The 13307-nt window shown below is 41.6% G+C and overlaps 1 protein-coding gene across 3 annotated transcripts in view; it reads left to right on the forward strand.

The window, feature by feature from the left end:
• The window catches only part of GNG12 (G protein subunit gamma 12), a 136650-nt gene that overhangs the window by 23976 nt on the left and 99367 nt on the right, over positions 1–13307 (forward strand). The window lies entirely within an intron of this gene.

The following is a 13307-nucleotide window of genomic DNA, read 5'->3' on the forward strand; positions in this document are numbered from 1 at the left end:
ACTTTGATATTGTACAAATCTATAGTTTTGGCAAATCTGTAAGCATACCACTATGGTATCCTACATAATAGTTTCACTGTTTTACCAGGGAATTTTCTTATTCCTGTGGTTTCATTTTCTCAATGTGTTCATCTGTTGGAATCATGTGCTATGTAGCATTTTCAAATTAACCGTGTGAATTAATCTTATTTACATTTCTTGCATGTCTTCATGTCTTTTTTTAAAGATTTATTTATTTTATTGGAAAATCAGTTTTACAGAGAGAAGGAGAGACCGAGACCAAGATCTGTCGTCTAATGGTTCACTCCCCAAATGGCCACCATGGGTGGAGCTGAGCCAATCCAAAACCAGGAACCAGGAGCTTCTTCCTGGTCTCCCATGTGGATACAGGGCCCCAAGGCTTTAGGCCATCCTCCACCACTTTCCCAGGTCACAAGCAGATAGCTGGATGGGAAGGAAGCATTCAGGATACGAACCGGTTCCCATATGGGATGCTGGCACTTGCAGGTTGTGGATTAGCCAATTTAGCCATCATGCTAGCCCCATGTCTTCATGTCTTGATGTCTTGATAGTTCCTTTCTTTTTCGCATTGAATAGTATCTGATTTTGTGAATGTATCTTAGTTTTCATTCACCTCCCAAAGGGCATTTTGGTTGAATTCAAGCTTTGGCAATTGTGAAAAAAGCAGTGATAAATGTGAACATTTTCGTGTGGGCCTAGGTGTTCAGTTCGTTTAAGGAAATACTATAATTCCTGGATTGTATGATAAGACTGTTTAATTTCCCAAAGTGCTGTAAAACTATCATCCAGAGTAGGTGTATCCTTGTGCATTCCCATCATTGATGAATATGAGTTCCTGTTTGTTCTGTATCCTTGCCAACATTTGGTGTTGTCACTATTTTGGATTTTATCCATTTTAGTTGGTGTGTAGTGACGTTGCTTTTTTTAATCTAATTCTCTAATGAATGATATATGATGTCAAACATCTTTTCAATGGACTCTTTGCTATCTGTATCTTTTTTTTGAGGCAGTCTATTCATAATTTTTGCCCGTTTTTCAGATTGTTTATTGTTGGACTTTACAAGCTCTTGATTTTTGATAGCTGTTCTCTATCACAAGTGTCTTTTTCAAATATTTTCCCAGTCTGTAGCCTGTCTTCTCATTTTCTTGAAGTTGTCTTCAGCAAAGTGGAAACATTTCAATTTAATGAAGTCCAAGTTAATCAGTTTTGTCTTTCATGAACCTTGCCCTTTGTGTTGTGTCTAAAAAGTCCTTGCCACTCCCAGAGTCATCTACATTTTCTCTATGCCATCTTCTGGGGTTGCATTTTACATTTTTGCTTGTGGCCATTTTTGACTGAATGCTTGTGAAGGTATGAAGGTTTGTGTCTGCCTCTATTTTCCCATGTGGATGTCCAGTTCTGGAACTGTTCGTTGAAAAGATTGCTTTTTGTTAAAGATGAACAGACTGTATCTATGTAGGTCTATTTCTGGGATCTCTGTCCCAATCTATTTGTCTGTTCTTCTGCAATACCACACTTTGTGGGATTTACAGTTTTATATTATTTCTTGACATTGGATAATATTGGTCTTCAAGTTTTGTTCTTTAGTGCAGAATTAAATATTCTGGGTCTTTTGCTTCTGCATATAAACATTAGTAGCAGTTTGCCAATATCCATAAAATAATTTGTTAGGATTTGGATTTTTATTTGTATTTATTTATACGTAAAGATTTGGTTATTAATTTGAAAGAGTTTACGAAGTAGGAGGTGGGGGAGTCAGAAGACAAAGAGGTGTTCAACCTACTGGTTTGCTACCTAAATAGCCACAATGGCCAACGCTGGGACAGCCTTCAGGTAGCAGACAGGAGCCAGGATATTCATTCTGGTCTTCCACATGAGTGCAGAGGCCTAAGGACCCTCTGCTGCTTTCCCAGCCACATTAACAGGGAGCTAGGATTGGTAGTGGAGCAACTGGAACACAAACCATAGCCGGTGTAGTGTACCAATGAGTGTTACAGGGAGCAGTTTAACCCATGGCACCACAGTGCTGGTCCTACTTTTTTTTTTAAGATTTATTTATTTATTATTGGAAAATTAGATTATACAGAGAGGAGGAGAGACAGAGGAAATCTTCCATCTGGTGTACTCTCCAAGTAGCCACAATGGCCAAAGCTGAGCTGATCTGAGTCAAGAGCCAGGAGCTTCTTCTAGGTCTCCCAGGTGAGTGCAGGGTCCCAAGGCTTTGGGCCATACTCGACTGCTTTCCCAGGCCACAAACATGGAGCTGGATGGGAAGTGGACCAGCTGGAACATGAACTGGCACTCGTGGAATCCCAGCATGTGCATGGTGAGGACTTTAGCCACTTGGCTACAGTGCCACACCCATCAGTCTTACTTTTTTTTTTTTTTTAATCATTTAATAGAAAGTCAGAGTTACAGATAAGTGGGAGGGAGAGACAGAGAAAGAGAGCACTTCCATCTGTTGGTTCACTCTGAATAGCTACACTGGACCCAAATGGGTTTGCCAGTGTCACAGGAGGCAATTTTCATAGTAGGCCACAATGTTAGTGCTGGGATTCTTGTTATGATTATGTTGAATCTATAAATCAAGTTGGGAGGAAAAGTACATTTTGAAAAGATTTTTCTTGTTCACGAACGTGGAATATTTCTCCATTGATTTAGGCCTTTAGCATACCTCGCCAGTGTTTTGTAGTTTGAAGTCACGTATTCAGGGTAGCAGTCAAGATGTCACTTGAAATACCTGATTCCCATTTTAGAGCACCTGATTCAAGTCTTGGTTCCTCTGCTTATTACCCTGGCTACTGCTCATGTGCATCCTGGGAGATAGTGGGTGATGGCCCCAGTACATATGTACCTGCTGCCCACTTGGGGACCTGAATTGAGTTTTAACTTTGGCCTGACTTAGGTCTGCTTATTGCAGACTTTTGGGGAGTGAAGCAACTAATGGTAGATCTTTTTCTATGCTTTTTGTTTCTGCCTTCCAAATAAGTACAGGTAAAACTTTTTAAAAATGTTGTATTTTTCATACAGATCTTATTATATATTGTTAGATTGTTTCGTAAGTATTTTATTTTTCAGGTGTGCTAATATAAATGATATTGTATTTTTCTTTCAAATTCCACTAGTTCATTGCTGGTACATGTGAAAGCAGTTGACTTTGGAATGTATATGGAATTCCAGATTCCTGGCCTCAGTCTTGCCCAATCTTGTTTGTTGGGGTCACCTAGAGAGTGAACCCTGAACGGAATATTTTTCTCTTTGTCTAATTCTGCCTTATAAATAAATGGATAGTTTTTAAAAAGTTAAAATAAGCACTTGTTTTGCTGCATTTCACAAATTTTCACTTTCATTTAAAGATATTTTTCAATTTCTTTGAAGATGTGATTTGTGGGCTTCTTTTTTGTTGTTGTTGAAGCATGCTGTTTAATCTCCCAAGTATATTATCTCTCATATTCTTGGTTAACTATGTTGTGATCTGAGAGCAGATATGTGATTTCTGTTAAGTCACTAAGATACTGTTAATAGTGCAATATAGTCCTCATTGTGAATGTTCCCTATGTGGTAGAAAAGAATATCTGATCTGTGATTTGAGGTAGTCTATAGATTCCAATTTTCCAGAATTTTGGTGCTAGTCTTGATTTCTGTGTCTTTCCCCATGTTGTGTCTCCTGGATACATCCATTTCTTATAGAAGGATTCTATAAGAGATCTTCCATCCTTTGATGCACTTCCCAAAAGATTGCAGTGTTCCAAGCTGAACTAAACTGAAGCCAGTAGCTAGGAGCATCTTCAGGATTTCTCTCGTGGGGGTGAGAGTCCAAGCAAGGACTTGAGCTATCCTATGCTGCTTTCCCAACCCATAAACCGGGAACTAGGTTGAAAGTGGAGCAGCAAGGACTAGAACCAGCATCCATACGGGATGCTAGTACTGTAAGTGGAGGATGATTAACTTATTGAGCTACTGTGCTGTTCTGCTCCAGTTCTGATCCAGCTCCTTGCTAGTGTGCCTAGGAAAACATTGAAAGGTGACCCAATTTCTTGGGCCCCTGCATTTCTGGCTTAATTTGGTCCAACCTTGACTATTTTGGCCATTTAGGGAGTGAATCAACAGATGAAAATCTTGGTCTGTTTCTTCATTTCTCTGTAGCTTTGCCTTTCTAATAAATAAAACCTTAAACAGAAACACAAACTTTTCTTTAAAAATTCAAGTCACACATTCATGGAGGCCTTCCCAGGGCAGAATCATCCCACTCTCTCTGTTCCACCTGCACTGGGGATGGCAGTCTACATGGAACTGTCAGCACCCAAGATAACAGTGCCTTATTCTGCAGTATCTCCTGAGGAACTTGCCTTGAGTGGTGCCTTTACAGCTAACTTTTTCTTAATAAATAGAAGGTAAACATGCTAACATTGTAATTAAAATATAGGCCCTTGTTATCATTATCAAGTGTGGTGTACCGTATGTGTTTGTTCTGTACTTTATATGACTGTCAAGGCAGTATATTTGCTTGCACCAGCATCAGCACAAACCCTTAGTGTTGTGTTAAATGCAGTGTAGTGACTGTGACGTCACTGGGTAATAGGAATCTTTGCACGCCATTATAATCATGTGCGACTACTGCTGAGTATGTGGTCTCTCATTAACTGAAGCGTTAAATTCTGTGGCTTGTGACTGCAGTTAGATTAATATCTGTTATATTTCTTACTGTTTTCTATGTGTTGTCCTTGTACTTTGTTCCTATTTTTGTTTCTCATACTTTGTTGTGATTATGTATGAAAATTGAATATGATTGCATTTTCTTTCCTAACTTGTAAATTATGCTTTTCCAAAAAATAGTTCCTGTAGCATTTAAAGTGTATAACACACACCAAAGTCATTTTTTTCTTACTTTATATTTTAAAAATAATTTATTTAGAGTTACAGGGTGAGACAGAAAACGGACTCTTCCGTCTTATGGCCCACTTCTCAAATGGCTGTGGGTACCAGCGCTCATATGGGATGCCAGTGCTGCATATGGCAGGCCAGGCTGGAACCAGGAATTCCTTCTGGACTCCATGTAGGTATAGCAGCAGGGCCTTGAAAAGGAGCTCATATGGAGTTTCAGCATCCCAGCTGGCAACGCAGCCCCTTTAGCTTAATGCCTGCCTTCCAGATCACTTTCAAATACCACCTGTGTTGGAATCAGCTTGACACAACTGCAGCCATCTTGGTAGTGACGCTTGCTTTTCCCTTTAGAAGACTCTTACAGTGAGCCCAAAACCTGTGTGGTAGATAGGTCACTTGTGTACTGATCTGATTTTTGCAGTGTTCATATTGCTTGAGCAAATTTAGGTGTGTTCTAGTTATCCAGAGTGCACCTTTGTTAATGAAACTTTCTCCTACTCTATGGGCTGGGCATTTATTTTTGTCTAACAAGCAGTTTCTGTCTGTTTTTCTGTCTGTCTGTCCCTTCCACCACCACCACTCCCACAGAGGTTTTAGTTACTTAGTTATTTAGTTATTTATGTAATGCTTTGTTGAAAACATTACAGAGAGAAGAGAAATGCCAGAAGGAGAGATTTTGCAACCACTGGGCTCACTCCACAAATGGCTGCAGCAGGTCTGAGCCAGGCTGAAGCCAAAAGCCTGGTACTTTATCTGGGTCTCCCATGTGGGTATAGGAGCTGAAGCACTTGGGCCATCTTCCAGTGCTTCCCTGGGCACATTAGCAGGGAGCTGTACTAGAAGCAGAGCAACTGGGATTCACACCAGTGCCCATATGGGTTACTGGCCTTACAAGTAGCAGCTTAATTTGCTATGCTGTAACATTAGCCCCTAAATGTAATTCTTATCTTAGGTCCTCTACATAAAAGGAATTTTCCCCTTCTGTTGTCTTTCTTGATTTTGTTTTTCCAGTTTGTCTGGAATTTGAGTATAATATACTTAGGCAACATTTCTTCTTGATATCTCTTGATTTTCCTTTGCCTGTGGTTTGGTGTTCAGCATTAGGGTGGGTGAACTTTTAGTTCTTAGAGCCTCAAATGTATGTCTGTACCTTTGTCTTATTCTGGTATTTCCACTGTGTGTACATTGCACCATTTATACTTATCCATGATTCTTGGATATTTTATTCTGATTTTTCTGTCATTTCCATCATCCCCAGTCTTTTTTCTATTTGCTTTTCAGATTTGAAGTTTCCACTGAGATATCCTCCAACTTAAAACTTCTCTTAGCTGCGTCCAATCTACTAAGGAGCATGTGAAAGACACTGCATTTCTGTTATGTTAAAAAAAAATTGTTTAGAATTCCCATATTTCAACTTACACATGTTCTTGCAAGTTGTCTACTTTTTTCATTAAAGACTTTAGCATATTAGCCTTAGCTTTTTAAAATTTTGTAATGTGATAATTCCAACATTCCTGCTGTATCTGGTGTGTTTCTGTTGATTACCCAACCCCTTTCCAAATGTATTTTCTAAGTGTCTGTAGTTTTGTTGAGAAGTATGCATGTTGTAAAAGGAGTAAGAGACAAGCATGGGTAAATAGGTTGTAATGTCATGGCAAGAAATGGGGAGACCATTTTAGGTCTTAGGGTTTGTTTTTTAATTTAGTTTATTTCCATTTTATTTGAAAGAGAAAGTACGGAGACAGAAATCAACCATTCACTAGTTCACTCTAGATAATCCACTTCAGCTGGGGCTCCTGGGTAAGAGGCAGGGACCCAAGTACCTGAGCCATCACCTACTCCCTCCCAGAGTACACCTGCTGCCTCCCATGGTGCACATTTTCAGGAAGTTGGAGTCAAGAGAGGATCTGGGAGTTAGGACTGTGATATGGGATGCAGACATCCACCCAAGTGACAGTGTAACTGCTGTACCTCGTCACCTGTCCCACCTCAGGCTTTGACGTGTCTGTTCCTCTGGGTTGCTTCTCAGGACCTTTTCCACTGTGGGTAGGACAGGCTAACTGAAGGGGTTGGAATTGACAGCTTCCTTTTCCTACTTAGGCTCTGATGAAACAGCAGTTTAGTTCTGGGAAAATACTCTTGGGCAGTTCTTCATTAGGAAGAGCAAGTGCACTGATGTATTTCACATTGGTTCCTTTTCCTGTTCCCCTGCTGCAGGTGTAAAGGGCTGTCAAAATGGCTTAATTGGCTAATCTCCTGCCTACAAGTACCAGCATCCCATGTGTGTGCTGATTTGTACTCCAGCCACTCCAATTCCCATTCAGCTTCCTGCTCATGGTCTGGGAAAGTATTGGAGGATGATCCAAAGCCTTGGGACTCTGCACCCATGTGGGAGATGTGCAGGAAGCTCTTGGGCCCTGGCTTTGGTCTTTGGGGCTACTTGGGGAGTGAACTAGCAAAAGCCAGATCTTTCTTTCTCTCCTCTCTGTAAATCTGCTTTTCCAATAAAAATGAATCTTTAAAAAAATGGGGCAGAGCATTTTCTTTCATATCTACTGAGAGAGACCTGGTAGAGTACCTGGAGGTACAACTACCCACCCCAATAGGTGTTTCCCCCTGGAAGTTTTAACTCTTGGCCTTGTCCACACTGAGCCATCAGCCATTTGGTCCTCCTTGACAGTGGTTCTTGTGGAGGTTCTTTGGCAGGTTTCCATGCCTGTGCTTGGTGATTCTCTGTATCCCACCTGTCTTGTCTCCAGTGGGAGGCAACAATTTGACCTCAGTTGTCTGATAGGTCTAAGAAAAGTTGTTAAATTTTTTTTTCAGCTTGTTCAGCTTTTTACTTTTTTTTTTTTAAACAATTACTTTTTATTTTGGAAAGACAGATTTTATAGAGAGAGGTCTTACATCTGCTGGTTCCTTCCTCAAATGGCTGCAAGGACCAGTGCTGAGCTGACCTGAAACTGGGAGCCATGAGTTTTTTCTGAGTCTGCTACATTGGGTGCAGGATTCCAAGGCCTTGGCCATCCTCTGCTGCTTTCCCAGACCATAAGCAGGGAGCTGGATGGGAAGTGGAGCAGCTGGGACATAAACTGATGTCCACTTGGGATGCTGATGCTTGCAGGTGAAGGATTAGGTAGTTGAGCCATCTGCCAGTCCCATGCATAATGACTTCTAAGCTCCTTCTATGCCCTCTTGGCTGAAGTTCCTTTTTTAAAATGTTTTTTTCATGGTGAATACATTATGGAGTCAGGTATGTCAGCTGGACTAAACATAAGTCATATTTTCTCAATAAACAGTGCAAAATAACAGCTACAATTTGTTTTAGATTTTGTAAATACTACAAAGTCATCTCCATACTAGAAAAGACAAGAAATTAATGTCACCACAGCACTTTGTTAGTTGCCTGTTCTAGGTTTGAGGGCAGTGAAAGGTCAGGGTGTAATTGTGAGTAACCAGTTATTCCAGAAGTCTCCTAGAGAAAGTAATGCTGTTTTACTGAGACCAATTTCGCCTGGCATTCCTACTGACTGCAGGTCCCAGGGACAGCCGGCTTTCCTCCTCCCCTCTCCTGAGGCCCTGCCCCCAGCACCTGTCCATAACCCTTCACCAGCTTTCCCAGCTTCCTTCCTGTCCCTCTTCTTCCTGTGTTGCTTGCCAAGACCAGCCCTTCCGCCTGGATTCTGTCCCATACTGGTTCCTGGATTCTTACCCATCAATTGACTCCTCTCCTGCTTACTGTGGTTTTTTTTTTCTGTCACACTGAAATAACATTGAAAATTATTTATAATTTTTATTTGAAACAGAGAGGAAAGGAGAGAGAGAGCTATATTGTGCATCTTCTAGTTCACTCTCCAAATGGCCAGCAGAGCCATGGCTGGGCCAGGCGCTTCAACCCACACAATTAAGCCATCTGTCACTCAGAGAACTAGCTTGGAAGTGGAGCAGCTGGGATTTGAACGGGTGCCCATAGGGGATGCCAGTCTTGCAGGTGATTGCTTTAGTCAATATACCACACCACCAGTCCTTAAAATAACATTTTTTGGGTTACACTCATCACTAACTAGCAGAAATTTCTTTTTTTCCAACAGATGCATCTAGGCCTATAAACTGTTCATTGTTAGAATAAATTGAACTCCTGCCCTATGTGGAATTTGTGCTCAGTACTTCAAGCCATGCATGCATCCTTAACTGAGTTAACCTACTTTTTCTGAACGTCTGTAGAAGGGAACAGCATTTTACGTAGTTGCTGTGAGGAACAAAGTAAATTATGCCTTTGGAGCACTCCATGCAGGGCCTGATGGGGAGCAGGTGCTTGCCAAGTTCCAGTGCAGGAACGGAAACCATGCAGGGAAGGAGGGGAAGGTTGTGTCGCTCATACTCCACCCCCCCCATCTCAGTCTGTCACCTCTTGTACTAAAACACCTTCTGTTATATCTGTTATATCAGTGCTTTTCAATTGTTTTTCTTTCCACATAGAAAAGAAAGCTAAAATAGATTTAACTTGATTAAAGTTTTTTTCTACTTAATGAAATAAACAATGAAGGATAAGGTATGGATGAGTAGAATTGAACTGCTTAAGAACATTCTTAGTCCCTTCCCCCAAGAGCCAGTTTCTGCCCTCTGATAGCATTAGTATCATATCCCATATCCCTTCCCACACTCTCTTTTTTTGGGTGGGCGACGTAGATAATATTTTTATATCAATGAGAAACCATTTAAACAATACAGGACAAAAACAAAGCTTGATAGGTACTTTTCTTAATATGCTCCCTGTCCAAAGAAGCATCACATTTCATGAATTTGTGTTGGAACTGTTTCAGAAACATATTTAAAATATGCATCCATCACACTCACAGTTCACATGTGGCTCAAGTTGTCTTCACTTGTGTTGATTTAACTATTCATCTATTAATTTACCCATAGTAATGAACCTTATTTAATAGCCTATGAACAAAATCTTGAATATTCCTAACCTTTGCCTTTACTGTATAGACACTAGTTACTGTGTATGGATAGTGGATAATGATAGGCAGAGCAAAATGTGTGTTCATTCAGTACAGGAGCAGATTTCCCCCAGCATTGTCAACCACGGTGGGTGGAATCCACAGATACCAAACCCCTGGGTGCAAGGACTGACTGCTGCTCTGTGTACTTGGTTACTGCACAGTGGGACTGCAGTATTTATTAAAGAGAATGGACATGGTGTATGCCCTTCCAGGAGCTCTCAGCCTGGCCTCGGTCTGCTCGTGGAGGTGACAAGGAGGATGGTAGCACTTGTGTGGCTGGACATTGCTGAGGCGAGCCCCCCAGGTGCTGTGTGCCCAAGGCTATGCTTTTCTTCTGCCTCTGCTCCAGGAGTATTCCCCATCCATTTCAAGCTCCTTTGTATCTCTCAGCCTCCTGCACTTTCAACATCCTGTGTGGTCTTGATGATTCAACTGAAAAGGTCTTCTATGCCTTAAACCTTTCTGGAACCTCTCTGCTTAATATAAAATCTTAGGCATTTATTGAGGAATTCTTCATTAAGACTCTTTAAAACAATGTTTTTCATAGACTCCTTGGGTCACAAAGTTCCTTCCAGGGTGTCCCCAGTCATATTTGTTTCTGTATTTATATTAAGATGGTATTTGATGTTTTCATCCTGTTGCGTTTGATATAAGACATTGAAGGCACTGCTGGTACCTTGTTGTTAATCAAGGCAATATTTGTACTTCTTCCCTTGCTTGCTCAGGAACAGAGGAAATGCAGCTTTCCTTTAAGAATGGCTTGGAGGGACTGGGAATGTGGTGCAGTAGATTAAGCTACTGTGCCACTCTGGGCCCTGTTTTGGAGCACGGGTTCAGGACCTAGCTGCTCTGCTTCTGATCCAGCTTCCTTGTGACATGCCTGGAAGTCAGAAGAAGATGGCCTGCATATCTAGGTCCCTGCCATCCACTTGATAGAGAGCAAAGGAGCCCCTGCCATCCTGACTACTGTGGGAGTGAACCAACTGTAAGATACACCCCTGCCGGGCCCGGCGCGGTGGCGCAAGTGGTTAAAGGTCCTCACCTCGCACGCCCGGGTTCTAATCCCGGCAGCCCCGCTTCCCTTCCAGCTCCCTGCCTGTGGCCTGGGAAAGCAGTCGAGGACAGCCCAAAGCTTTGGGAACCTGCACCCACGTGGGAGACCCGGAAGAGGCTCCTGGCTTCGGATCGGCATAGTATCGGCCCGTTGCGCTCACTTGGGGAGTGAATCATCGGACGGAAGATCTTCCTCTCTGTCTCTCCTCTCTGTATATCCGCCTTTCCAATGAAAAAATAATAAAAATAAATCTTTAAAAAAAAAATACTCCCCTGCCCTGCCTAACCCCTTTGTTATGTTACTGTTTCTCTGTCACTGCCTTTTTTTTTTTTTTAAGATTCTTTTTATTGAAAAGTCAGTTTTACAGAGATAAAGATAAATAGAAAGATCTTCTATCCACTGGTTCACTCCCCAAGTGGCAGCAACAGCCAGAACAGAGCCAATCCGAAGCCAGGAGCCAGGAACTTCTTCTAGGTCTCCTGCGTGGGTGCAGGGTCCCAAGGCTTTGAGCCATCCTGCACTGCTTTCCCAGGCAACAAGCAGGGAGCTGTATGGGAAGTAGAGCAGCCAGGATGTGAACCAGCGCCCATATGGGATGTTAGCACACGCAAGGAAAGGACTTTAGCCGCTAGGATACCGCACCAGACCCTGTCACCCTACCTTTTAAATAAACTTTTAAGAAGTTTCAGAAAGACATTATAGAATTTTCTGGGAGCAGTTAAAATTATGTCTTGTAAGTGTAAGAACACACAACACCTTAATCTGTGTAAGGCAACAGGGAGAATTAGGCAGGGTAGTTGTCCCAAGGAAACTTATGTGATTATTTCATTTGCAAGCTCATCTAGGCACTTTTCTTCACTCACCATTTTTACATTGAACAAGGTCTGATGGACAAGCTATGATTATTCAAACTAGAATATTTTACATTTCTCTAAGAAGAACAAAATCAGTCACTTCAAGAAAAAAAGAACCGATAGTATTTGTTGCCAGTAATAACATTCTGGCTTTCAAACAAAAACAAGAATTTTGGGAAACTTGTGTCAGCCATCAAAAGCGCAACCACTTCCTGATATGTCAAAAATACTTTGGGTGAGATTGGTGGCAATGTTAGCAATGTTAGCAATGTTAAAATGTGCTTTTTTGATGTTACATGATGCAGTATGTCAGCATTTGGAGACTTTGTATAACTTAATGAACCAGTATTTTTCAATGAATAACGCTTGGTGCTAGCAACCTGGTTTGTTGATTAGTTCGATGCAGGGTGGACTGTATGTAGGGCAGAATATGAAAGTTATTATAGGGGTTTTGGGTGCGGCGGTGTGACCTAGCAGCTAAAGTCCTCGCCTTGAATGTGCCGGGATCCCATATGGGCGCCAGTTCTAATCCCGGCAGCTCCACTTCCCATCCAGCTCCCTGCTTGTGGCCTGGGAAAGCAGTCAAGGATGGCCCAAAGCTTTGGAACCCTGCACCCATGTGGGATACCAGGAAGAAGTTTCTGGATCCTGGCTTCAGATTGGCACAGCACCAGCCGTTGCCCTCACTTGGGGAGTGAATCATCAGATGGAAGATCTTCCTCTGTGTCTCTCCTCCTCTCTGTATATCTGACTTTCCAATAAATAAATAAATCTTTAAAAAAAAAAGAAAGTTATTATAGGGGTTTTAGCTAGCATTTAATAACCACCCATATATATATTTATTTTTTGCTTGTGGTGTCAGACAATATCTACAGTAGTCAAACAAGCTTTCCATCTATGTCTGTTTGAGGCCAGACTTTGTTCATACATAACAGCCGAAACTGCTGCTTCTGACTCCTGTGTCCCGTAGCAGCATAACGAGAAATCAAGTGTCACTTGGGCTTCTGATACAGCTTCCTCTGGTTCTCCTCTGGGCCTTGGGAGGGCTACAGATGACAGTTCGAGGACTTGGGTCTCTCCTGCGTCTATCGGAGACACAGGTGGAGTCCCAAGCTCATCCCGGGTCTCAGGCTTGGCCTAGCCATGGCTGTTGTGGTCATTTGGGGAGTGAACCACTAGATGAAGGATCTCTCTGCCTCCCAGTCTCTGCATTTCAAGTAAACAAGGTTTACAACAGGACATACTGGTTTTAGAAGCAGAAATAAGAATGCAGCTGAAAGAAATGGCATTAAAGAGCTTTACAAAAGAATAATACAATTCTTACTAATTTTTTTTTGTTCGAGAAAATACAACTTTCCAGAAATGTGTTTATTTAGAGCTAATGCATTTGTCATGAATATTTGATGTGTTAATAAATATGTTTAAAATTTCTCTACTTTGATTTCTAACCAGTATAATTAAAATCAGTACAGTAAGCCAAAAGC

This window comes from Ochotona curzoniae, unplaced genomic scaffold, assembly GCF_017591425.1.
Source record: "Ochotona curzoniae isolate NIBS_2020 unplaced genomic scaffold, NIBS_Ocur_1.0 contig_291, whole genome shotgun sequence".
Lineage (NCBI taxonomy): Eukaryota > Metazoa > Chordata > Mammalia > Lagomorpha > Ochotonidae > Ochotona > Ochotona curzoniae.